This window comes from Lissotriton helveticus (genome assembly GCF_964261635.1).
Source record: "Lissotriton helveticus chromosome 1_1 unlocalized genomic scaffold, aLisHel1.1 SUPER_1_unloc_2, whole genome shotgun sequence".
Taxonomy (NCBI): domain Eukaryota; kingdom Metazoa; phylum Chordata; class Amphibia; order Caudata; family Salamandridae; genus Lissotriton; species Lissotriton helveticus.
This window is the reverse complement of record NW_027611659.1, coordinates 1,001,724-1,029,121: the sequence shown is the minus strand read 5'-3', so window position 1 is coordinate 1,029,121 and position 27,398 is coordinate 1,001,724. Positions and strand designations below refer to the sequence as shown.

Sequence of the window (27,398 nt, the reverse complement as noted above, 5' to 3'; positions counted from 1 at the left end):
CGGAGTCTTCTTTCAGCGTCTTTTCTTTGATGGTATCCAGAAGAAACCTTTAGTTGTAACTTTCTTTTATGCACTGTGTGCTTCCTCTCTAGAATTACATGATGCTTTAGATGAACGTTATTCTGTCATGCTGAGGCAATTTGTCTTTCTGATAATATTTCAGATGAGGATGCTGAAGCGGTCTTTCTACATTATTTCTGATGCTGTGTGCACAGATATGGCTTTGCTCTGGGTTAATGAAATGCACAATTAGAGACTTCTCTTACAGGTATAGTACTTTCCTCGCCACACTTAGATTTTTGGAAATTGTTTAAACGTAGAATGCACTGACATTCAGTTGCTTAGTGCTAAATCTTGCTTTCTTCGTGCGTAATTTCAATCACCTATAGTATTAAAATTAAATAGTTATTACATGTACATTTCCAAAAATATATTTTACAAGCCAAATCAATGCAGAATTTTGAAAATGCTGAGCTGTTTTTCAGACAGAGCAGAGTGTAGAATGGTAGCATGAGAGTACTTGGATGTAGGAGGGAGGATTTGTAGAATTTTCAACATTTTATTAAGCTCACAAAGGATACATGTACTCTATGGAGTTGCAACATAGAATCCCAAAGGCAGATATGGAAGTCAAATGGACTGGCACTAAACAGATATTAAAAAAATATATACTATTAATTAATTTGTAATGCAGAAGGGAATGACTACTCCACGAACAACAGGCGTTTTCCCCTGCCCTGAGTTACCACCTACTTGTATCTGGTTTCCTGGCTTTTGAGCTCTGGCCTCTGCCTCAAGCAAATCTATTGTGTGCTGCGAGGACTATGCCTAGACCTATCCCTCAACTATGGTCCAGAGTGTGAATCAAGGGCAATGAAATTAAGGCGTACTTTCATGTGTTCATTTTATTCCCCCTGATTATCAGTTGTTAGGTTTTTCTGCACTTGGATTTACTGGGTGCAGAAAACCAGGACAAAATCTTTTTCTAGACAGAAAAATTAGACTGAAGAGACGCATATGACTGGTTGCAGCAGAAGCAGCCAAGACTTATGCTGTTTTTTTCACTAACTGGGGGAAACACACAATTCTTTCCTCTGTTGGTGTTCACAGTTGTTGGCGGCCTGTGATTCGGCGTTGAGTGCAGAGCGTATCGATTAGAGCCGAGGGGCCGAGCCAAGGAGGAGTTGACGAGCAAGCGGAGCGGAGCCTGGGACGACTGCCAGGGTTTGTTTTGTGACCGGTTCCCGCTACACCTGCGTCCTGTTATACGGGCGCTTTAAGTTCTACGGATCTGCTGTGGGGGCAGGAACGTCCGCTGCCGGCACGGCGGTGCTAAGGCGCTGCTGGTGCTGCTCGTGCGGCGGCACAGAGGAGCACAGAGCCTGCCACCAGATTTATGTCAAAAATGTGTTTATTAATTTATTTTTCCATAGTCTACAGGCAAAAATTACATCATCACTTGGTCCAACGCAGGGGATCAGAGAGACTCAACAGAATTATAACAGGTGGACAAAGTGCATTGATCAATATAAACCAGCTCCTCCTCTTATTAGATAAGCCAAATGAAAGATACAGCTTCTAAGTGCCCCGGAGCTGAGAGAGAGAGATAACAAAGAAAAAAAAGAAGATCATGCAACTTTGCTAAGCCAGCAGATAGGTCTAAAGAAAACTCAACGGCCTTCTGTAACGGTAATTTCTCCAGCTTGCTTTACCGAGGTGTTGTATCCGGAAAAGCCATAAAGCATCGACAAACTCATCCTAACATGGGATAAGTAATTATGAATCTAACAAGGAACAAAGAAAAAAAACACCCCCTACCCCACCCGTGGTGGCGGCGTGTTCATACTAACGAGAGGTTGGTCGGCACTGGGATTGATGGAAGAGATGGCGGACTCTGATGGAGGAGGGACACACCGCAGACGGACGGCACTGGGAGAGGAAGGAGACAAAGGGGCCCCATTTAAATTCGAAATTCTTATAATTATCCCTGAAAATATCAGCCATACGTTCTAGGCTAAGCAGTCTCCAAAGACGAGAGTGCCATAGGGAAATAGCTGGAGCCTCCCTTCTCTTCCAGGCGGCTGCCAGGGTGACCTTAGCTGCCCCACACGCACCACTCTTAAAGTATGGGACTCAATTTCGGGCGACGACAGGTGGACTTCATTTCCATCCCCATTCACTCCAATCCATTTTAATCCAGCTTTCCCCCCGGCCCAACATGAGGGGCCCTTTGATGCCTGGTGAAGGGGAGGCTGCTTAGCTCTAATACATTTGTTACACAATTTTAATCCCCTTACTTTTGATCAATGTCAAAGGGACTTTGAATTGAAGAACACGGAAAGATATCAGTATATCCAATTGATGCACTGGGCTCTCACACCTCAGATACGGGAGGCTGCTACTCAACCTCTCACAAAATTTGAGGTCTTTCTCACCAAGACTGCTAACATGAAAGGGGTGATCTCATTTATCTATAGCTTCCTCCTTAAAACAGTGCTTTCCACACGCCCCTGGTATATGTCTATGTGGGAAGACTTAATTCACTGTCCTATTTCCGATGAGGAATGGACGCATCTATGGTCCGACATCGCACGCTTCAATCATTCCTCAGAACTCAGAGAGCTGCCGCCTGATTTTACGTATACACCAAGCATCGAGCAGAGCAGAGCTGAGTAGAGGAGTGGAGGGAAGTGCCTACATCTGCCGCCTGTAGTGGGACTGGCTCTGGATCCCGCTCTTGCTCCTGAACGATTGCCAGCACTCTCCCTTGTACTCTTGACAGCGATGAATAGCAACGAACAAGCAATGAACAGTGAGTGGTGAGTGACAAGTGGCAAGAGGTGTGTGGCATGTGGCGAGTAGTTAAGGTTGATCGGTCCGTAAGTCGCTGAGCCATTGGAGTCTGTAATAAGTCTGTAATACAACATCTGAGAAATTATGCAAAGGGGAAAGTGACAATAGACTTTGACCCTCTTAAAGCACCCCTCGACCCCTGAATTAATCTACATACCTAGACTACAGCCCTACCTGGAGCCCGGCTATTAATCAATTGATTAATTAATTAGTTAATTAACTAAGTAACCAGCAGCACCGGCGGATTCTGTACTGAGGTGTGCTTTGGGGGTGTTTTCCCCTGGAGGTGTTTGGAGGTGTTTTTGTCCAATCAAAGCACCATTTGGTCTTGTCACTGGCCCGTTTGATTCTCTGAAAGAAGCAAGACTTCTTCACCTTAGAGGGTGTATTTTGAGGTCAGGAAAGGAGCGGCCACCTCTCCCTCCTATCAAAAGGAAAAGAAAAATACAGCAAACACTAATATTAGATACTTTTAAAATAAAAATAGCAGGTGACATATAGTCCTTTAAATCATCTAAGGTCCATACATTTGGGAAACTGGGAAAGTCGCCGTCAAAGTTTGATTTTATGAAAGACCCAACTGGTGCTATGCTAACATTGCTAACTAACCCATGTGATCTTCAAATTCCAATTAAACCACTGAGTAGAACAAATATTATATCCCCTAAGCAAGGAGTAAGTGAACCAGGCCACCCTGAGTCTGAAGCTGAAGTCGAACGAATGTCAAATTCAAATAAGGACCAAGTCAACCATTGGGGTCAAATAACAGACCTAGAGATGTTAACTATTCCACTTACTGGTCGTTCACAATAAGAGGACGCAAAATGCACAAATCTAACAATGGGAGATACTCGGCACTTACTACAAACTAGGCAGCCAATGCCAATAGAAGTGCAAGTAAAAATCAGAAAAGCTAACGGGATAGGGGAACCATCTAATTTGGGCCAAATAAATCAACAAGAGCAAGATGCTCCAAATTAACTAAATGGTGGGGTGAAAATCATAAGGGAAGCCAATACCCCCACTGAAATCGGATCTTACTCTGTCTAAAATAAATTCAGCTAAAAAACAGTACCAGACGAAATGTAATCAAAATAATGCATCTCAAATTAATAAGGACGAATACAACAGCAACCCAGAAACTCTGCAGCGCTGGAGTACTCCGTATCAAAAAGACGTTTTCAATAGTAGGCCACAATTCATTAATTCTTGTGAAGAGGGAGATGATTTTCAAGGACCACAAAAAGAGGAGTATAAGGACCTATCATTCATAAATGGGCAACACCATAGCCCAGGTACTCAGGCACCAGGAAGTGGGAACGCAGGAGCAATTTGGGATTTATTCTTCAAAACCTCGCAATTAACTCTGGAAGCTTTAACATATCAGTCCAACAAAAAGGAGGTCCAAATAGATCTTGAGCGCTATGGCATCCTCTGTTACCAGAATTGAGCAGAAGATAAAAACGCAAAATAATCTAATAGTAAGGGCGCAATCTCAGCCAATATCTACGTATGCAGAGTGTAGTTGTGCCCCACTAACTAACAAACTAACTACCATTCCGGATATTTTAAAAACAATAATTGACGATGTAAAAGCGAATTTTCCTAATGTGGGAATTCAACCCATCAAGACCGACTGCCACGCTAAAGATACAATAAAATGTAAAGACAATATTGTTGTTGTTAAAGAAAAAATAGATGATATAACAAAAGATCAAGAAGTGATAAACCTATGCTCGACACAATCAACAATGACAGACGCAGCTCCGGAAGTTCATCTATCAAAAAGAGAAACGAAAAAACAACGGTAGCAAGAAATAAAGTTTTTAAAAGTATAAAAAAATACAAATGCATCAGATATAGTAAGATTGAACACTGGAAACAACCATGACCAAATATCATATAGTGAAGGTGAGGGTAAACAAATGTCTCCAACAAAACCCTTTTAGTTATGAAAAATAAATGCCTAAACAATCAAGCTGATAGTATAAAAATGATAGAGAATGGGAAAATTCAGTCCTTAGAAATGCTGCAAGTGGAGGAAATTAATAAACAGGTGGAAAATAAGCCATCGCAATTGGAAACAAATAGAGCAAAGAGGGAGAGTATCAGAGGGGATGAAACGAATAGAGAATTGTTAAAAACCTGGAAGGATAATAAATTACCACAAGATCTGGGAACCGAAACGGAGCAGTTACATAAACATCGACAATCATGGTCTCAAACTGTTAGTAATCATAATGGAAGGTTAACTGAGCATGCTCAAGGTGAAAATAGCCTGCAACAAATTAAATAAAATAACCCAGATCAAAAAGAAGGAGTGGTGCAGGTAATTATTACGCCGGAATATAAATCTAGGAGTAATAATGATATCTTGACTCGTGGGAACATATTACAATAAATTGTGTAATGCAGTACCCTCATTAAAGAAAATTAAATGTACCGACATAGAATCAATTAAATTCCTCACAATCAAGAATAATAATCGTGAATCGACATTAGTAACTTAGACATCATCTACTGCCGCCAGCCGTATTATGCAAGGACATAATCTCTTTCAGGACTGGGGAATAAAAATAACAACTCCCCTGCAACCTTCCTATCCTAGCCCTTTTGTTTCATCAAAACTACAAAATCATAACCAAATGAGAACCAAGAATAATAAGAAATATTCAATATTAAAAACTCCATAGGTATGACGTAGACGTAAAAATAGAAAACCGATTATATGACACTGTCAAATTAGGTTGGCTATCAGCAGCCCTCCATAATGTCAGGCAGGATTGACATCTACACTCTGAAGTTCCTTTAAGGGGCCCAACAATTATGAATGAAAGGGTCAGATTATGTTTGTGGAATATAAATGGGGTTCCAGCAAAGATTCAGAATAACGAACTAGCTACTCTGTGCTGTTTTCAAATCATTTGTTTACAAGAGACTTGGGCTTTAGTTCCTTTTAGATGGGAAGGTTATAGGGTTATTACTCATTAGCTAAGAGAACAAGTAACTATGGCAGACCTTTTGGGGGTTTGGCTATTTTTATATCAACTGAGCTAAAAATGGAAAGTGAAATGGACGTCCAAAGTCAAAAGGATTATCTAATTGTCAAAATACGATACAAGTAAAAAATTATAATTAAATCTCTTGTAGTAATCAACGTATATAATTACGAAGAACAATGGCGACCAATTTGATAAATTTGATAATTATGATATTGCAGCAACTGGACAATGGCACCCAACCTGAGATTATTATTACCGGTGTTTATAACATGAATATGCTATGGTCTTATGATAGACATGTTGAAATACAACGGCAAAATTACTTATGGTCAATTCCAAGTCTTTCATCAACAATGGGCATGAGGGAACAAAAGAATGAAAACATCGGCAAGACTCTTGTAAAAGAATTAGAAAAAACCATAATTAGAATTAGAAACCATAAGTCTAAGAGAGCTAAATGGGCGATTTCCTCAATATTCGCCACCAGCATGGACTTTTCAAGCAGGGGATCATAGGTCTAGAATAGATTATCATCCTGTATAAGCTTTGGGGTGACTGGAGTGACAGAACTGCACCTATACTATATTCATGATACTCCTAAATGCCCCTAGAGGGGGAAGACGGTATCAGTACCGGACGCACCTGTCTGCAGCACATGGTAGTCTGGCATGCCTGCACTATCTTTTCACCCAGACTGTCCATAAAGAAGATTTTAGTGCCGCTACACACATAGCAGGGGGAATCTCAGACGATTCGCTGGTGGAGGTGCAACTCGATGGTCCGGTTGTAGACTTCATGCTACCCCCAAGGGTTGATCCGTGATATTTATAAGACAAGACGTTCAAAGCTTGTATGAGAGATGGAGCAGACCTCTATTTTAAGGAGAACGGGCGGCCTGTTGAATCAGCTTGCGTGCTATAGGGTGAATTCAAGGCAGGGAATGTGCTTTCCTGGAGGCACGCTTGGCAAGTGGGGAATCAGTTTCTCTCCCATTACACCATCAACTGAAGCAGCACACATTAAGAGCACTAATGGAAAATAGCGTGCGCTGGCTACCCAGCATTGTCTCTATGATGTTGGTGATAAAGTCAATGAGTTGCTTACATGGCTAGAGAGACAAGACAAAGGACGGAACTGGATCCTTGAGGACACTGACAACAAGGGGATGGAAATACTGGGAGAATCTTCCTGAAAGACCTGACCCTCCCAATGCTAAGGAATGAGGACTGAGACGCACTAGACCAAGACCTGACAGAGCAGGTCACGGTTGAGGGGGTCTCCTTGCAGACGCTGGAGGTAACATCGAGGAATCCAGACGAGGTCAGCTCATGGTGGACTCTCGCTCTAGACTGATTGGGATCGATCCTCTAGAAAGGAGCTAATCCAGCCAAAGGATGAGCCTTGAATGCCGGCCTCCTTGACACGGTCCACCAAGATCCCATGGTCGGCCATGTCAACAGCGACCGAGACATCCAACAGCACCAGAGCCTGAGGAGTATCCATGTCAGCCTTCTCTCGCAGGGAGCCCAATACCGCCAGTATTACAGTCTCCGTTGAGTGGGCAGGCCGAAACCCAGCTTAGTGTGAGTCGAGATAGTTGGATTGTTCAATAATTCACCACATGAGCCTCCAGTACCTTTACCAGGTATGGGAGCAAGGAGATTGGGCAGTTATTCAACAGGATCTGGGAGTCTGCCCCTGATTTCTTCAGAAGGGGAACCACAATTGCCTCTTTAAAGGCCTTAGGGACACAACCCTGAAATAGGGACTCATTCAGAAGAGAGAGGGGTGGACCTTCAAACCGTCCTGCCAGATGAAGTCAATGATTGGGATAGCCCAGATCAGTTTCCGTGGCTGGTCTTTGAAATCATACAAGAAACAGTCGTCGTCCTTCGTGACTATAGGAAGTTGTAATCTCTTGGCCGGCCTGTCCATGAGAACATGAAACCCACCTATGTCAGCTGGCGGAGATTCAACAGGAATTGGAGTGGAAGGTGACAGAGTATGAATTTGATAATTGTCCTACTCAGTAAGGAGGGATCTATCACCCACTCCCCTTCTCTGTCGTCGTCAGTTGTGTGTGCGTCCTCCGGGTGATGAGACACTGATGCCACCGGAGGGGTCGGCCCGATGATCGATGAAGGCAGAGGAAGAGGCATCTGTGGGACAGATGAGGCCGACTCCGAGGGAGGAAATCGACAGCAGTAGTAATCAAGCATATGTTGCATAGAGATGAGAGACATGGGCATCTGCACAGCTGGATACTCAAGTGGTGGTTGAGTATTAGGCTCAGGGTAATAATCATATCCTTGGTCATCATCAATATCTTGGCATTTGATGAGAAGCTCGGAAGGAGTACGAGCAGTACGGAACCGGTCATCCTCTTCCAAATCCTCCTCATTAGCGTCATAGTCAAAAGCTACACAGGAAGATTTGGTGATGGTTGAGTTGGCAATAGACCCAAAGAAGAGTTCCTACGTTGAAGTAGGGAAACATCCGTCGTTCCTGAAGGCGGCAAAAGTTTTGTTGAAGATTTCAAGAGGACTAGACACATCAAAGCTGAAGGTGGAACCAAGGATGCCGCCACCGATTCAGCGGTCAACGACGAAGAGCGTGGTTGAAGTTCCGTAAGAAAAAGCTTCTGTGCTGTCGACGAGGCAACCGTCGATGAGGCAACCGCCGACAAGCCAACCGCCGACGAAGCAATCGTCGACAAAGCACCCGTCAATGACGAGGCAACCTTCGACATTGTCATGATTTCCTGCCCTCGTCATGCCTTTGCCGTGCGCTGCTGGCAGAGCGGACTACAAATCCCAGGAAGCCTAGCGCGGCGAGATTACGCAACACCTATAGACGTGTTGCATAACATGAAGGACCGCCTATATAGGCGGAAAGGGAAAGGACGCCGTGTCGGATATTCAGACTCCAAAGCCGACGTATCCTGAAGCAGAGCGCTCTGTGAGCAGAGACTGTTGAAACTATCAAGGATCTTCAAGAGAACGGAGTTAGGAACGCCCCGTGTCTCTGTTACTTGCGGAACAGTGGTCTGCAGCGCGTAAGTGTCCTCTGACTCTGACGAGTCAGCGAGGCTCGGCTCAGGATCCCGAGTTGAGGCTGGTAGGAGCGGCTGCTCCCAGCCCGGTCCAAGGGTCTTCTCGGAGGCCAGGTAAACGGAGGTTGGTGTGAGCCGTAGCTCCCAGCCCCTGTCCTTGTACTAGTCAGGGATTAGTGTTGAGACGCACTCCGGGAGGAGTTTGCGGCGTCTCCACGGTCCTAGCATCCAGAGGTAGGTCTGATCGAGCGGCTGCTCTCGACCATCTCTCTCTTTTGGTTCTTGGGTGATAAGCAGCGAGAATCGCCTGATTGAGATACCGGTAGAGCGGCTGCTCCCCGTATCCCCAAGGAAGGAGTGGTAGAGAACCCGGCTGGGCGACTCCCACCTTCCTCACGTCTGCTACCCCAACGTCAGAGATCAAGACCCCTCACCGCTATCGAACGGCATTGTCGGCCGCTTTTAGCACAGTGCCCTCCGTTGGCGTACAACGGGACCGTTGTACTTGCGGAGGACGGTGCATAACACCAGCGCTGTGAATGGGGTAACGAATACAGACCTGGTGAATTCAAAATAACATTCTATGTATATACTTCCCGCTACCTTGCACACTATCAATAAATCCTGAAACTCACAAGAAGTGGTTTTGTGTTCTGTGGGTGTCTGTCCCCGATCTTGGGAATGTCAGGTCGTTACAGACATCGAGGCATCCGCCGACGAAGCAGGTAGAGCCTTGAGAGCCATCGACCGTCTCGCCGGCGAAGAGGCATCTGTCGACGACCGACCGGAGACAGTCCTCTTTTTCATTGACGACGAAGTGAGGGAGGTGGCAAACGAGCGAGGCTTCACCGACACCATGACAAACGTCAATGGAGAGGACTCTGATGACATAATCATTGTAGGTTGAGGAGAAGAGAAGGTGGAAGTAGTCGTTGTAGCAGTGGCGACGGAAGTCTTCGTCGACAAGGGACCCATTTTTTTAGGCAAATTTGTCTCAGGAAGAGACTTAGATGCCTGAGACTTAGAGACAGATCTCGGAGGCATAGAGGGCACAGGTAGTCCCTTAGAAGGAGCAGGAGCCCTTTTTGAGGAAGAAGTCTGACCTTCATGAGTAGAGGTGTGGTCTTTCTTGAGCACCTTAGTAGATACCATCTCCGCCTCACTAGCCCTCTTCTTAGAGATGACAGTCCTGAGAGCGGAATCACTCTCAACACCTGATAAGGGGTTATCCTTGGTCGTGAGTTTCTGTAACCACAGAGGTAGACGTCCCTCTCTGCCTCTTAAAGTCTTTTGAGGGAAAGTCCTGTAGAATTTTACAATCTCTCACCTGACTTTCAGGGTGGAGGCCGTAGATACAAATTTTTGTGGGGGTCTTCGGAATGAAGCCGGAGTCATGTTTTTGGGATAGCACTGCTCCTATACTATGTTCAGAGGCATCAGTCTTTACAATGAATTGCTTGACATAATCTGCAGATTTCAGAACAGCTGCAGAGCACATTGCTTCCTTCAGCGTTTCAAGAGCCTTTAGACAGCTCACAGTCAAGTTCACTATTTGTCGGCATTCTTTTGGAAGTTTGTTCTGTGCGGGGTGCCACAATGGTGCCATAATCCCTCACAAACCTCCTATGGTCGAAGGGAAACCAAGGAAGGCCTCACTTGAGTCTGGGTAGTTGGAGCCACCCAGTCCAGAATGGTCTAGATCTTGGGTTGTAAGGGTTTAACCTGGCCTCCACTCACAAGGTTACCCAAGTATGCAACCTTTCCCTGCCCTATCTGGCACTTGAATGCCTTGATAACGAGGCCTGCACTTCTCAGAGCCTCATATACTTTACTAAGGTGGATCAGGTGATCCTGCCAGGTGGAGCTAAAGACAGCAATATTGTGTTGAAAGGCTACACTCAAGGATTCCAATCCAGCAAGGGCTTAGTTCACCAACCTTTGAAAAGTGGCAGATGCATTGTTCAAACCAAAGAGCATTACAGTGAACTGGTAATACCCATCTAGGGTTAAAAATGCAGATATTTATTTAGCTCCTGGAGTCAAACCTATCAGCCAGTACTCTGATGTGAGATCAAACATACTCAGATACTTGGCTGCTCCCAACCTGTCAATAAGTTCATCTGCCCAAGGAGTTTGGTATTCATTGCTTTTGGTCACAGCATTCATGCCCCAATAGTCCTCACAAAACCTAATTTCTTTCTTACCATCCTGGTTATGAGGCTTGGGGATTAAGACAACTGGGCAGGTCCAGGGGCTCTCAGAAGGCTTTAGAACTCCCAATTCCAGTATCATGCTTACTTCAGCTTTGATACTCTCTTTCACATGTTCAGTCTGCCTGTATGTTTTATTCTCGAAAGGTAGTCTTTCATCAGCGTCTACATCATGGACACACCAGCTAGTCTGGGGAGAGGTCAAAAAGAAGAGCTCATTAAACTGATTTAGGATTTGCCTGCAATCAGCCTCCTGATGGGCAGGTAGGGTGTCTGACAAGACCACACCTTCCACTGACCCCTCTTTTGGATTGTTGGACAGGTCAGGGGCAGGTTCACTCTTTGCTTCCTGATCCTCATCTGGAAACATGAGCATGGTCACATCTGCCATGTCATAGTAGGGTGTAAGGCGGTTGACATGGTTGACCCTCTTATGACTCCTGTCAGAGCCAGAATCTACCAGGTAGGTGACCGCCCCTTTTCTTTCTAGGACAGGGTAGGGTCCACTCCACTTACCTTGCAGAGCCCTAGGAGCCACAGGCCCAAAAACCCATACCATCTGCCCCGGCTGGAACTCAACCATAGCAGCCTTTTAGCATTACCAGAGCTTCTGGAGCTCTAGGCTGGCCGCAACATTTTTGCTTGCTTTTTCCATGTACTCATACATCCTGGAGCAAAAGCCAAGCACATAGTCCACTATCTCTTGCTAAGGTTCACCAAGAGGTTTCTCCAATCCCTCCTTCACAAGGCACAGTGGTCCCAACAGGAAACCCAAACAGAAGCTAAAATAAGGAGGACCCCACTCCCTTCTGTGGCCCTTCCCAATAGGCAAAAAGCAGGCATGGAAGTGAGACATCCCATCTTCTTTTGAGTTTTTGAGGAAGTCTACCGATCATGCCCTTCATGGTCTTGTTAAATCTTTCAACAAGGCCATAACACATAGCAGAGTGGTTTTGGCCACACTGACCAGGACGTATGCAGCGGGGGGTTGGAGGTCCCACATTTGGACCCCTAATATTATGCCGTTCAATTGCAACACGCAGCTCGATGGCTCAACACAGACCCTAGTTGGGAAATGCGGCTCTTGGCGGGAATGGTGGAAGCTGGTTGTCTTCCAGGGCTGTTAATGGAGGAATCAGGTACACCGAAAGATACTCCATATATTGTGCGACAGATGGCAATGGTTTGTAGTGAGAGAACTTAAGTGCGCACCATTCCATAGGGAGCTCCCAATCTGGATATTAAAACCAATCAGGCATAGAGCATTCAGTATGTCCTTCCAGGCATGGAGGAAGGGGGCTGCGAGCAATAGGGTGAATTGTACCCAGATGAGACTTATCGCCTGTAAACATACCCGCTAAGAGTTTGGTCTAAGCCAGGGGCAATTTTAACAACATGTGGTGCTTGGCAGACACAACTAAGCACACCTGTCCATGCTATGCGACAGCTCTGCCGCATACTCAAACCCTTGAGATACTGCTAGCGTATGGAACGTGTAGACACCTAACTATGCATCTTTACAGAACAACGTGATCAGATACAGTAGACAGTGGATGTATGACATTACAACACATGCATTTACAAAGCATGCCATCACAACGCAACCATTACAACGCATGCCATTACAACGCAGGTGCTATTACAACGCATGCCATTACAACATAAGTATTTGGTAAGTATTTCATTCAAATAATATTAATTTATTTTTAAATTATGTTTGATAATATTTTAGTAATATTTTATTTATATTAATATTTTTAATTTAAAAATTATATTTTAATGTACTATTCTTACTCCAGAGGAGTGTAATAGTAGGGTAAGTATTTGATAGTGTAGGGGTTAAAATTACTATTCTAACTCCAGGGGGGTGTAATAGTAGGGTAAGTGTGGATAGTGTAGGGGTTTAAATTACTATTCTAACTCCAGGGGGGTGTAATAGTAGGGTAAGTGTTGGATAGTGTAGGGGTTAAAATTGTAATTTAAAAAATATTAAATATATTTAAAATGTTATAATTATTTTAAATTAATTATTTCTTAAAACCCCAAATAACTACATTAATATTAAAAATATTAAAAAAATAATAATTTTATTAAATTAAAAGAAATTAAAATAAATATTAATATTAATAAAATTAAATACTTACCTATACTTACGTTGTAATGACATGCGTTGTAATAGCACCTGCGTTGTAATTGAATGCGTTGTAATGGCATGCGTTGTAATGGCACCTGCGTTGTAATGGTTGCGTTGTGATGGTAATGCGTAGTAAAAGTTGCGTTGTTATGGCTGTTTCCCGTAGACAGTACACACGGGCCCGAGAGGCCTGTAATTTAGACTTTAACATTCCAATGGAAGATCAAGACTGGCAGCGGGCCTGTGAACTAATACACATAGTTTCTAGTAATGCCCATTTTCGACTGATACATTATAATTTTCTGCAAAGAACCTACTTAACGCCACAAGACCCTCATCGAATGGTCGGGTCTTGCCCAGTTATATGCTTGTGCTGCAACACTGTGGGGGCCGATTTCTTACATTAACCATGGTCCTGCGATGAAATACACTCCTTCTGGCAACTAGCTGTCGAAGAAATAATGCATGCAACAAAACTAAGTATTGAGCTGATACCCAAATGCTGTTTATTTGGCCTCTTTAGATGCCAGAAGGGCGCAAGAAGACCTATAAATGTGGTCAGTCGCCTATGGTACTGGCATGACGTAGAATTGCAATCACATGGCTGCCCCAGCATGCCCCAACGATTGCGCTCTGGCATAGAGATGGGTCTCTTCTTCTACGGCGGACGCTTCTATCTCGTCTTGGTCAGATTCTTCCCCGAAGATATCCAGAGTGTGTTGAATGCTTTGACGCTGCCTCTCTCGTCATCGAGCCTGATGATCGGGTAGAGTCCTCTTGGACCGAAACGACTTACAAGCATGCAGTCTTCCTCCTTGTGCGCCGGAGAGAGGCACAAGTTACAAATTTGATGTAGGTCGGTGCGAGGGTACTTGGGGTGGCACCCAGGACAGAAATGGAATGGAGTCCGTTCCATTTGCAGATGGCTGGCCCTACGCAGCAGGCCAGACGGTTGCCCACGAGGGTTTCTATTAAAATTTAAGAGTTTGCCGATCAATTTGAAATGCGGAGAACGCGGAAACGCGTACTGAAACAATACCGTTGAGGGTAGAGTGGACTGAGCACTGAGGGGAACCCGAAGAGCGGGTTCGGAGCCCAGCAATATACATCCGAACCCGTTTGGGGTAAAAAACAATCTAACAATGGAGTTGATGCCCATCCGCACTATCACCGAAAGGAGGAGTCACCTTACCTTGTGACTGGAAAGACACCAGTGACCGGAGTTGGCTAGAAGCATTGACGACCTTTGGTATTGATTAAATGTATGATTCCAGGTCACAGGAGGCACTGCTGAATACGGCTGGCTAGCAGCAGCGGTGGCCTCTAGGAAGAAGGAATTGAGAAAGCATAACTGGATATACTGGTTTCCTTAATACCGATAATTGGTTACACATGAATGCCTCAACGTGCATTGATATATTACATTACCAAATTACAATATTCTTATATTAATTTGATGTGACTGTTCGCCTTAATATGCCTGCAAGGTTACATGATTCTATTAGGGCCAGAACCATTTTATTTAGTGATGTCCATCGGCACACTTTCCTGTATCTTGTAATAAATTGAATATTGACAAACATAAGTATTATTTCCAGAAACAGTGAATTCTGCAGCTTGTCTGTGTATCTTTTATCTGCACCTCACGGACTCCTTACATTCCTTTCGAGAGAAGATCCTGCCTCCTACTCATTAGTGTTGTTTCAGTAACTGTTTCTATCACGTGTTCATGTTTCATTGACTTGTATTAGGAGAAAAGTGTATAAAAATACATTGTGTAGCATTAGCATTATATACTCCAACTTGCTTTAGGGTGGATGCTCTCGTCCATTGCAAAGACAATTGTCACTTGTTAGTTTGCTTGGCCTTTTGCTATTTTTGCATTAAATGTATGATAGATGTGTTGGCCTCCAGGTGTGTTGTGTATTATTTTACATAGCACAAGAGATGACGAGGAAAATGACAGTCCAGTATACACATTCTTCATATAAATCAACTCACAGTATACTGTTCTGGAGGTTCAGTCCCACAGACATTATCTCTAACTGAACGCAGGCACCCTAGGAAACATGTGCTTTTCAAACCAGTTGCCCTCTGATGCGGCGTCCTCGCTATTGGATAGGTCAATATGTTCTGAATTTTATGAGGGTTACCGTTACTAGTGCACTCTGTTAGACAGCGCTCACCTGTAGTAGTAAGATGATACTAGGCACCTTCTCACCTATGCACGGTGCAGGGCTTTGAGTTACAGAGCTCCTCACGCTGTGGAGAAGATTAGGTCACATTTACCCATTTTCCCATATTTGGTCCTGATGAAATGCCAACAGATTGCTCCATGACTACAGAAGGCATGAAAAAGGTTGACCTGAAGTATAGACCCCAGCTTACCAGCAGGTCCATAGGTGATCAACACTTTCACACAGTGATAGGGGTCATTAGTTCCTCAATTTCTCTGCCACCGTTTTTGATCTCAACATGGACCAGGAAGATCACATTAACTATATTGTAGCAAATGGTCAATAGTTGATCTTATATTCAGACTTTCACCAATCTCACATCTTATGACACAACATCCTCTGTCCTACTATGCTCATCTGGCGTACTTAATAAAAGATCTCCGACAAAGTGCCCTCTTGTGGTGCCCACCAGGCAGTGTAGCGCCGGCCTGGTGAGGAGTATAGCCCAATGATGAAGCATGTCACCTTCAGGTGAGTGAACGCAACTTGTCTTAAAAGCACATGCTTCCTAGGGTGTCTGCGTTCAGTTACAGATAATGCCGCTGGGACTGAACATCCAGGAACAGTATACTGTGATTTGACTGTTTTTTTTTAACAAATGTACATAGCAGATATTGGCCCTTCCTTGTGTCACAAAAGTGATCGATACCTGCCTAGGAGGGCACTTCTTACAGATGAGAATGGGGTTATCATGTTGCTGCTACAAGCTCCTTACCTGTGCGAGTTATCAGGAATGATGCAGGGGCAGACCCAAATCAGCCACACATGGAGATCAATGACAAATACTGAAGAATTAACAGAGCTTCCAAGCTGGTGACCATTACTTATTTGACCTTGAAAATAAAAGACACATTTTTAGTATTCTGGTGACTCATGACCATAAAAAACAAAGATTATAAATTCAATATTGTGTCAAATACTTAAAAAATGGAACTGGATGTGCTGAATCGGATGTTGTCCCAGGTCACGCGTGACACCTTCCACCACTATTGCTTATGGGACTTGTAGTTTTGTTTTTCTCATTAAAAGGATGGGCTCGAAAGTCCCAGTGTTCTAAGCGATGTTGGTCAAAATCAGAGGCCTGAGTGAGGGTGAAGCATGACATGGCTCTGCTTAGCAGTGAGATGACTGACAGTTCCTCAGCCCTTCCATTCTTTGACCTACAGAGGCTCGTTGGCCGTTCATATTTTTTTGCAACGACAAAGAAACTTTTATTGCAGCTCATGTCAACGGAAGAGATAAAACCCCTGGGCGTGTTTATCAAATGTCAAATGTCAAATGCTTTTATATAGCGCACTTATCACCAAAAGAGGTCTCAAGGCGCTTTGCAGAAGAAAGGCATTGACCTAACAGAGTTGAGATACATCACAGTGAAACTTTATTTGGGAAAGAGCCACGCCTTTAAACCCCTTCGAAACTCCAAATAATTGGAGACCTACAGAAGATGATTAGGTAACTTATTCCATAGTTGGGGGGCCACATATGAAAAGGATCGGCATCCATTCCTGGACGTCCGGACTCTAGGTTGAGACAGCAAGAACTTTGAGCTGGAGCGAAGGGCTCTGGACGGAGTGTACCACACTAATTTTTTTGCTAAGTAAGAAGGGTCGATGCTGTGAAGGAGTTTATGGGTTAAACTCAAGATTTTAAAATGGCATCTTTGGCGCTCAGGTAACCAGTGCAGTTTTTTAGGAATGGGTTTAGAGGCAGACCTAGGAGGCAATCCCAACATAGCCTCGCGGCCGCGTTCTGGATGGTTTGTAGCTCAGACTGCAGATTCTCATTTATGGAGGCAAACATGGCATTTCCATAATCAAGCCTGCTGACGATCAATCCCTAGACCAGGGGCTTTCTGGCTTCAGGTGGGAGCCATTTAAAGATTTTACGCAGTTGGCGAAGTATTCCAAAACAAGTCCCGACAACCTGGTTGACGTGAACTTTCATAGAAAGAGCCCCGTCAAGCATGATCCCTAAGTCTCTTACGGCTTCTTTAGGCTCAGGGCTGGGCCCTAGATCATGAGGCCACCAGTCCTGAGACTAGAAGGTCTTGGCCTTGCCGAATAGCAAAATTTCTGACTTACTGCAGTTGAGTTGAAATTTGTTTTCACTCATCCAACTATTAATGTGAATCATACATTGTTTAAAACTAGTACAGGTTTCCTAGGAATTGGATCTACAGGTGATAAGTACCTGAGTATCGTCTGCGTAAGACACCGTAGTGAAGCCATAAGATTTTATAATGTGGGCCAGAGGGCAGAGATAAAGGTTAAATAATAAGGGACTAAGGATCGAACCCTGCGGGACCCCCACAGAAAGAGGGATAGTGGCGGATGCATGAGAATTCATCCTGATATAAGAGTAACGATCCTTGAGATAGTCCGCGAACCAGGCCAAAGCATTGCCTCTGACACCAACCTCCCACAGCCGATGTTTCAGAATGCTGTGGGAGACGGTGTCAAAGGCAGCGGAAAGATCCAATAATACCAGAATGGCTGATTCGCCCCTATCCAAGGAGAGTCGGATGTTATCCACTATTTCAATTACTGCAGTTTCAGTGCCATGAGCGGCACGGAAACCTGACTGCGACGGGTCAAGAAGTGCATATGTTTCAATGTAGGAAGACACACGTTTGTTGACCAAATATTCAAGAACCTTACCAAAGTACGGTAGTAGGGATATTGGTCTGTAATTGGACAGGATAGAGGGATCACTGTTAGGCTTTTTAAGAATAGGCCTGACTTGCGCCAGTTTCCAGCTACTGGGGAAGGAGGCGCTCTCAAAGGAAGCGTTAAAAATACTGGTTAGACCATCAGTCAGCAACGGGAATAGCTCACCGCACTTACGAGGGAGCAGGGGGTCGGTAGGAGATCCTGATTTAATTTTTTTGAGTGCCAATAGCACTTCTGCTGGGGAAGTGGGCTAAAATTCTATCATGGATGGAAAATCAGTGGTTTCAAATGAGGGCTCGGAGCCGGAAGAAACCAACCCACTTAAAGCCACTTTTTGAGAAGAGGAAGGAAATGAGGAATATATTAGTTGGATCTTACTATGGAAATAGGAGGACAGTGAGTTCACCCACTCCAAGGAGGGGACAAATTCTGATTGCTCCACCTGAGGAGTGGTAAATTCCCTGAGTATTTTGTACAATTCTTTGCTGGATTGGGAGGCTTATTTATTCTTTGCGTGATAAAGAGATTTGGCCGCCTTTATATGTTTCATATAATCAAAGTGCATTAATTTATACTTCTTGCGGTTTTCAGGCGTTCTGAACTTCCGTCATAATCTCTCCGCCGATCTACAGTCCATTTTCTCTTGTTTCAGAGTCTCAGTAAACCAAGGTGAGGCGATTCTTTTCAAATTAACTTTTGTTTCCGGGATAATTGCATCAAGCGTGTTTCTAATAGACGTTTCTAATTGAATAGCCATTGTTCCAGTATCATTAGGAAAATTGTCCGGAGGTTTAAAATGCATATGAAACGCCTCAGGAGTCAGTTTATGCCAAGGTCGGATAAGTACGGATTCTTTTTGGGTAGTGGTCCATGACCTGGAAGGTATAGGAAAATTAAAATGTATTAAGAAATGATCCGTCCAGATCATCTGCAAAGGGGGGTCACAGTTTAAATCAGTCACATTGGAAAATACTAGATCCAATAAATGACCCGCTTGGTGAGTGGAGCCTTGTACCCGCTGAGTTAGTCCCAGGGTTTCCAGGGTTGAGATTAAATGGCAAGAATCCATGTCATATAATAGCTCTGCATGATGATTGAAGTCACCTAATAAGATAAAATTATCTGTAGCCAGCACATGGGAGGCTAAAATATCTAACAAATTGTTGGCGAATTCGGATTTACCTCCCGGGGGTCTATATACCAGGGATGCTTTGCCGACCGCTGAAATGTTGTATTTTATGTTAATTATCAAAATTTCGAGCGTGTCGTTGGAGAGCGAATCAAGCCGGGTAATCTCTATGGGGGCCTTTTGCGGCTACTGCAATGCCTCCCCCTCGTTTTCCAACTCTATCTTGCCTAATCAGATGGTATTCACTGGGGAATGCCGTAGCAATATCAGAGGAAGCCTGACTATGGAGCCACGTTTCCGTAAAGAAACAGATGTCAGGTTTCTGATTGTCCAGTAGACACCAAAGCTCTAAGGCATGTTTAGGGATGAATCTAGTATTAAGATAGAGAGCAGTGAGAAAATTAAGGTCCGTTTTTGTACTAATATTGCTTAGTTCCTGCGAACTTTCGGACATAAATTTCTCCGAGCCCCTACGCAATAGAGAGGAGACAGCCATCCTGGCCGAATCATTCCTAAAAGGGGTGGCAGTGGGACAGACTACCTGGGAATCTACTAGATTATGCTGGTTTAATGAGAGCAGTTCCTGCTGATTATAGCAGATCATGGTTAATATACACGGACCACTTAGGAGCCACGCAAATTTAAAAAATCCACCACGGGTTTGGGCGACGGGCGGCGTCCCGGCGCGGACGGGCTTGCCTTTGGCACGCCTTCGGCGCGCCACCGGCGTGCCGCTGCGCGCGTCCGCTCTGTGTGGTGGTTTAAGTAGGGAAGGGGGCGGGCAGCTCTGATGACGCTGCTGGTGCGCCAGGTGCTTCCTGTCCCTCCGCACAACCGGCACAAGCCGTGGCGGAACGGGGACCAGCACACGAAGAAGGTCAGCAGGTGAGAATTAGGCGGTCGTAATCACTGCAACACATTTTAAAAGCACACAAACTAAAGTATAAACGTGGTCGTAATCACCGCATGCAATGTTTAAAACTCTACAAAGTATTAGAAAAAAAGTACGCAGGTAAAACAGCTATTGGCCTTCAAGCAAGAGAAGTGTTTCCAGCGAGGAGTTAAATCCCCAAACTCACTCAGTAATCAGCGCAAGTGCAACACACAGCAAGGTTGCCAATCTCGCTGCGCGCGTCCGCGCTGTGTGGTGGTTTAAGTAGGGAAGGGGGCGGGCAGCTCTGATGACGCTGCTGGTGCGCCAGGTGCTTCCTGTCCCTCCGCACAACCGGCACAAGCCGTGGCGGAACGGGGACCAGCAGACGAAGAAGGTCAGCAGGTGAGAATTAGGCGGTCGTAATCACCGCAACACATTTTAAAAGCACACAAATTAAAGTATAATCAACTACTGACAAACATGAACAATCAAGAACATAAGTTTCTGGAAAACTATCAGGCACCCAATCAGAATCAGCCGTCCTTTTCACCCAGGGATTATTGAGGCTTTGGAGAGGGTGAACTGCACGTGGTATAAGAAGACCACTACATGACTCAAAGCTCACTTCTCATGGATGTACTGAAATGCCAACTTCATGGCACACTTAGCCAGTTCTAATCACCTCTTCCAACGGCTGCAGGACGCCAACAGACACGTCGATTGTGGCGCCCGCAGGTTGATGTTAACGCTCGTCTTACGACATTCTCGTATCGAAGACATCGTTAAGGGACGCGAGCAGATATCTTGAATGCGGTTCCCCGTTATTTTAGTATCATCCATCTATCCAAATATTTTTGTTTTGAAGAAATTGTCAAGGGACACGAGCATAAGTTCTGAAAGCAGCTGTCCCGTTTCGGTATTAACAACTATCCTGTTGCAGATAATTGTACTGAAGACTATTGGAGGCTCCTTCATGTACTAAGTTATACGTACCTATTTTATCTACATTAGTATTTCGGCTTGATGGTTGGCTACAATGATAAGCACCTGAGTCATTCTACCATTCCCAAGACTGAGAACGGGTCTTTCTCCGTGGTCCCTTTATCATTTGGAATCACACGTGCATCCAGGTTCTTGATCACAAGTTGCGTCTAGTGAGATGTGACTCCACCCAGAGATTTGTGCAGTTGTGAAGATGCTCTGTGCACTGGCTGAGAAACTAAGAGCAGTGATTTAAATATGATATATGATGATCAGAAAGATCTGTGCAATGGTTGAACCCCTCTGTGCAATGATTAAGAAGCTCTGTGCACATGTTGAGGTGATCAGTACAACGTGCAACTGCATATGTGCAGTGGTCAAATGTCCTGTGTAATAGTTCAGATGCTACATAAAGTTTGGAGTGCTCCATGAATGGTGGTTATGCTATGTGTACTGCTTGTAATGTTACGTGCAACGGCTGACGCGCTATGTGCAATGATTTAAATACTCTGTGCCATTATCAGAACACACTATACAAGGGTTAAGATTCTCAGTGCAATGGTTGAGAAGTCCTGTGCAAATGTCAGATATGTGCAGTTGTCAAGATGTTCTGTGCACTGGCTGAGAAACGATGCACTGTGCTTTAACTACTCTGTGTGATGATCAGGAAGATCCATGCAACGGTGAGAAGCCTTGTGCACATGTGATCAGTGCAACGTGCATTTACAATTGTGCAATGGTGAAATGTCCTGTGTTATAGTTCAGATGCTATTTTTAAAGGTTAGAGTGCTCAATGGAATTGTGGTAATGCCATGTGCACTGCTTGAGGTTCTATGTGCACTGCTTGTGGTGCTATGTGCACTGCTTGAGGTGCTATGTGCACTGCTTGAGGTTCTATGTGCACTTCTTGTGGTTCTACGAGCACTGTTTGTGGTTCCTTGTGCACTGCTTGAGGTTCTATGTGCACTGCTTGTGGTGCTATGTGCACTGCTTGTGGTTCTATGAGCACTGCTTGTGGTTCCTTGTGCACTGCTTGTGATGCCATGTGCACTGCTTGAGGTTCTATGTGCACTGCTTGTGGTGCTATGTGCACTGCTTGAGGTTCTAAGTGCACTGCTTGTAGTGCTATGTGCACTGCTTGTGGTTCTATGAGCACTGTGTGTGGTTCCTTGTGCACTGCTTGTGATGCCATGTGCACTGCTTGAGGTTCTATGAGCACTGCTTGAGGTTCTATGTGCACTGCTTGTGGTGCTATGTGCAATGCTTGTGGTTCTATGTGCACTGCTTGTGGTGCTATGTGCACTGCTTGAGGTTCTAAGTGCACTGCTTGTAGTGCTATGTGCACTGCTTGTGGTTCTATAAGCACTGCTTGAGGTTCTATGTGCACTGCTTGAGGTTCTATGTGCACTGCTTGAGGTTCTATGTGCACTGCTTGTGGTTCTATGTGCACTCCTTGTGATGCCATGTGCACTGCTTGTGGTGCAATGTGCGGTGGTTGAGTTGTTGTATTGAATACGAGGCCCCTTGTGCTGGCTCAGATGCTTTATGCACTGCTTGCGATGTGAGCGCTAATTAAGAGGTCAAGTGCTTGGTTCAGAGGCTCTTGCAACGGCAGCGACGCTATGTTCAGTGTTTGAAATATGTGGTGCAAAATTTGAGACCCTCTCTGCTCTGACTGCGCTCATTCGTGCTCCACTCGGATGTTCTTCGCACTAATTGAGGTGCTGCAGACATTGCAGAGATTAACTGTTCAGTCGCTTTTGCGTCGGTTGAGGAGCCCTGAACAATAGTCGTGATATGGCTCGCACAGGCTATAAAGCCACCTAAAATGACTGAGATGTTCTGTGCAGTAGCAGAGAGGTCACGTGCACTGAGGTTGTGATTCCGTAGCTTGGTATGCTCTGGCTCTCGCCGAGATGATGCTCTGTGATCCGGATTTCATGTGGTGTTTTTGAGGCTCAATGTGAATGAGCAACACTTAAGATGGTTTGTTGACGACTCTTGAGTCCGGACTAGCCGTTGTTTCTTTCAGTACGTTTGCTGTGTGAAATGGATCAAGTGATGGATTATTCTGAAAGCATACAGGCGGCTCTCCCCTCTTTCACGAAGCGTGCGCAGCAGGAAGACACGCGAGCCTGGAACGGCGCTAACGCGCACCAGCCTCAAGCTTTGATCCACTCCATCATCCCTGCTGACGCGCCGCTTCCACATATAGAATCACTGCACACCAGGGGGTGTGCAGTGACCACCCGAAGCGCGTCACAAGGCCGCGTCTGCAGCCCGTGCACCTGTGTGTCAAGAATGTGTGTCAGGAACACTAGTCTAAGGCACTGTAATTCAGACGTGTGTGGGAGGAAAGGGACGGGTAACAGTAACACCAAGTAACTTAAACACCAACGGGCTAATGGAAGCTTTTCACAAGCGATCCTAGCATCCACTTATCAACAAGAGCGCCTACTGTATGCCCCACAGTAAGATTACTCTGACACCGTGGAACATCGCAGGAGCGGGCAAGATTGCATTAGAGCCTGAATCAGAAACCCACTTAAGATCATTTGATATAAGACGTCTCCAGGAGACCTGGAGCTGTGGAGAAACACCACTCATGGGTTACTCAAAATTCTATAACCCAACTGTTAAAATTGGAGCGGAAGGCAGGCAAAAGGTGGGCTGAGCATCTACGTGACTCTCAATAAAGTTTTTAATATAACAGAGTTGAAAACAGATTCTTCATTTATGCAAGCAGCACAGGGGAACAAATGCAAGAAGAGATCAAAAGCTTTCTGGGAGCATACAAATGGCAATGGTTGTTTCAACAGCGTTTGGCCAAAAATAAGTGGTTCAATAGCGCACTTAAACACCAGAAATGTGTATTAAAAGCAGCGAAGGTAAAGCAACACGCACAAGCATCCAGATTTCATTTGCTCATATTCATAGAGTCAAGGCTAGAGCACAACAAGCTCTTGGCATTGCTGTGGGGAGGGGGAAGGAGAAATGCGAGTCTCGGCCGCCAGGCCGTGAAGTGTGAAGCAGTGGGCGGGGAAGCAGATCCCTTTAAAGCTGCTGCCTGCTTGTGGGGACTGGGAGGAAGGGTGACGAGACGCAGGCCCTGCAGTGTATAATTATGGGAGGAGAGATGCTGGCCTGAGGCAGAGCGCACCATATGGAGAGGGAGGGGGGTGGGCCGAGTGCAGGAGAAATGCTGCTGGCAGGGGGAAGGCTCGGGCAAGCTTGTGCATGAGGAGCTTGTCACGTGGTCAAATGTACTGTGTAATAGTTCAGATGCTACGTAAAGTTTGGAGTGCTCCATGAATGGTGGTTATGCTATGTGTACTCCTTGTAATGTTACGTGCAACGGCTGACGCGCTATGTGCAATCATTTAAATACTCTGTGCCATTATCAGAAGACACTGTACAAGGGTTAAGATTCTCAGTGCAATGGTTGAGAAGTCTTGCGCAAATGTCAGATCTGTGCAGTTGTCAAGATGTTCTGTGCACTGGCTGAGAAACTATGCACTGTCCTTTAACTACTCTGTGTGATGATCAGGAAGATCCATGCAACGGTGAGAAGCCTTGTCCACATGTGATCAGTGCAACGTGCATTTACAATTGTGCAATGGTGAAATGTCCTGTGTAATAGTTCAGATGCTATTTTTAAAGGTTGGAGTACTCAATGGAATTGTGGTGATGCCATGTGCACTGCGTGAGGTTCTATGAGCACTGCTTGTGGTGCTATGTGCACTGCTTGAGGTTCTATGTGCACTGCTTGAGGTTCTATGTGCACTGCTTGTGGTGCTATGTGCACTGCTTGTGGTTCTATGAGCACTGTTTGTGGTTCCTTGTGCACTGCTTGAGGTTCTATGTGCACTGCTTGTGGTTCTATGAGCACTGTTTGTGGTTCCTTGTGCACTGCTTGTAGTGCTATGTGCACTGCTTGTGGTCTATGAGCACTGTGTGTGGTTCCTTGTGCACTGCTTGTGATGCCATGTGCACTGCTTGAGGTTCTATGTGCACTGCTTGTGGTGCTATGTGCACTGCTTGAGGTTCTATGTTCACTCCTTGTGATGCCATGTGCACTGCTTGTGGTGCAATGTGCGGTGGTTGAGTTGTTGTATTGAATACGAGGCCCCTTGTGCTGGCTCAGATGCTTTATGCACTGCTTGAGATGTGAGCGCTAATTAAGAGGTCAAGTGCTTGGTTCAGAGGCTCTTGCAACGGCAGCGACGCTATGTTCAGTGTTTGAAATATGTGGTGCAATATTTGAGACCCTCTCTGCTCTGACTGCGCTCATTAGTGCTCCACTCGGATGTTCTTCGCACTAATTGAGGAGCTGCAGACATTGCAGAGATTAACTGTTCAGTCGCTTTTGCGTCGGTTGAGGAGCCCTGAACAATATTCGTGATATGGCTCGCACAGGCTATAAAGCCACCTAAAATGACTGAGATGTTCTGTGCAGTAGCAGAGAGGTCACGTGCACTGAGGTTGTGATTCCGTAGCTTGGTATGCTCTGGCTCTCGCCGAGATGATGCTCTGTGATCCAGATTTTATGTGATGTTTTTGAGGCTCAATGTGAATGAGCAACACTTAAGATGGTTTGTTGACGACTCTTGAGTCCGGACTAGCCGTTGTTTCTTTCAGTACGTTTGCTGTGTGATATGGATCAAGTGATGGATTATTCTGAAAGCATACAGGCGGCTCTCCCCTCTTTCACGAAGCGCGCGAAGCAGGAAGACGCGCGAGCCTTTAACGGCGCTGACGCGCACCAGCCTCAAGCTTCGATCCACTCCATCATCCCTGCTGACGCGCCGCTTCCACATATGGAATCACTGCACACCAGGGGGTGGGGGAGGCCTCAAGCTCACAGGCACGTCCGGATTCCCGAAGCGCGTCACAAGGCCGCGTCTGCAGCCCGTGCACCAGTGTGTCAAGAATGTGTGTCAGGAACACTAGTCTAAGGCACTGTAATTCAGACGCGTGTGGGAGGAAAGGGACGGGTAACAGTAACACCAAGTAACTTAAACACCAACGGGCTAATGGAAGCTTTTCACAAGCGATCATAGCATCCACTTATCAACAAGAGCGCCTACTGTATGCCCCACAGTAAGATTACTCTGACACCGTGGAACATCGCAGGAGCCGGCAAGATTGCATTAGAGCCTGAATCAGAAACCCACTTAAGATCATTTGATATAAGACGTCTCCAGGAGACCTGGAGCTGTGGAGAAACACCACTCATGGGTTACTCAAAATTCTATAACCCAACTGTAAAAATTGGAGAGGAAGGCAGGCAAAAGGCGGGCTGAGCATCTACGTGACTCTCAATAAAGTTTTTAATATAACAGAGTTGAAAACAGATTCCTCATTTATGCAAGCAGCACAGGGGAACAAATGCAAGAAGAGATCAAAAGATTTCTGGGAGCATACAAATGGCAACGGTTGTTTCAACAGCGTTTGGCCAAAAATAAGTGGTTCAATAGCGCACTTAAATACCGGAAATGTGTATTAAAAGCAGCGAAGGTAAAGCAACACGCACAAGCATTCAGATTTTATCTGCTCATATTCATAGAATCAAGGCTAGAGCACAACAAGCTCTTGGCATTGCTGTGGGGAGAGGGAAGGAGAAATGCGAGTCACGGCCGCCAGGCCGTGAAGTGTGAAGTAGTGGGCGGGGAAGCAGATCCCTTTGAAGCTGCTGCCTGCTTGTGGGGACTGGTAGGAAGGGTGACGAGACGCAGGCCCTGCAGTGAATAATTATGGGAGGAGAGATGCTGGCCTGAGGCAGAGCGCACCATATGGGGAGGGAGGGGGTGGGCTGCCTGCTGGGCTGGGCTGCCTCTGATGATCAAATGCGAGACACAGAAGGCAGGCGCTGGAGAGGGAGGGGGTGGGCTGCCTGCAACTCGAGCAACCATATGGAGAGGAAGGGGGGTGGACGGCCTGCTGGGAGAAGCTTGTGTGAGAGAGACTGGGCTGCCTTTGATGATCGAATGCAAGCTCGTGCACGAGGAGCTTGTGGTCACGTGATTCACGTGAACTGTTGAAAATCCTCATCGTAAAAATCAGCTTTGTGGATGGGCGGCAATAGGTCTCTCTGCGAGACCTAAAAACTTAACAAAAAGCAACAAAACTAGAAAAAGCATTTCCAAATGCTTCAAAAGAGAAACAGTTAATACAAATGAACAATATTAAATTTTGTTGGTACCTTAGTAATGTGCTTACTTCTTGGCTTCACTCCCTCTGCAGCAATAACACTCTGA

The 27,398-nt window shown here is 45.3% G+C and overlaps 1 long non-coding RNA gene across 2 annotated transcripts; it reads right to left on the bottom strand.

Moving 5' to 3' along the window:
* Positions 1-27,398, bottom strand: LOC144805727 (uncharacterized). 2 transcript variants are annotated; one of them, XR_013605584.1, is made up of 3 exons: positions 27,344-27,398; positions 16,204-16,321; positions 1-383 (listed from the first exon to the last, which is right to left on the bottom strand). It is a non-coding gene; the product is annotated as an uncharacterized LOC144805727 (long non-coding RNA). The 2 variants fall into 2 exon arrangements; XR_013605585.1 differs by lacking the exon at positions 1-383 and adding an exon at positions 14,448-14,574.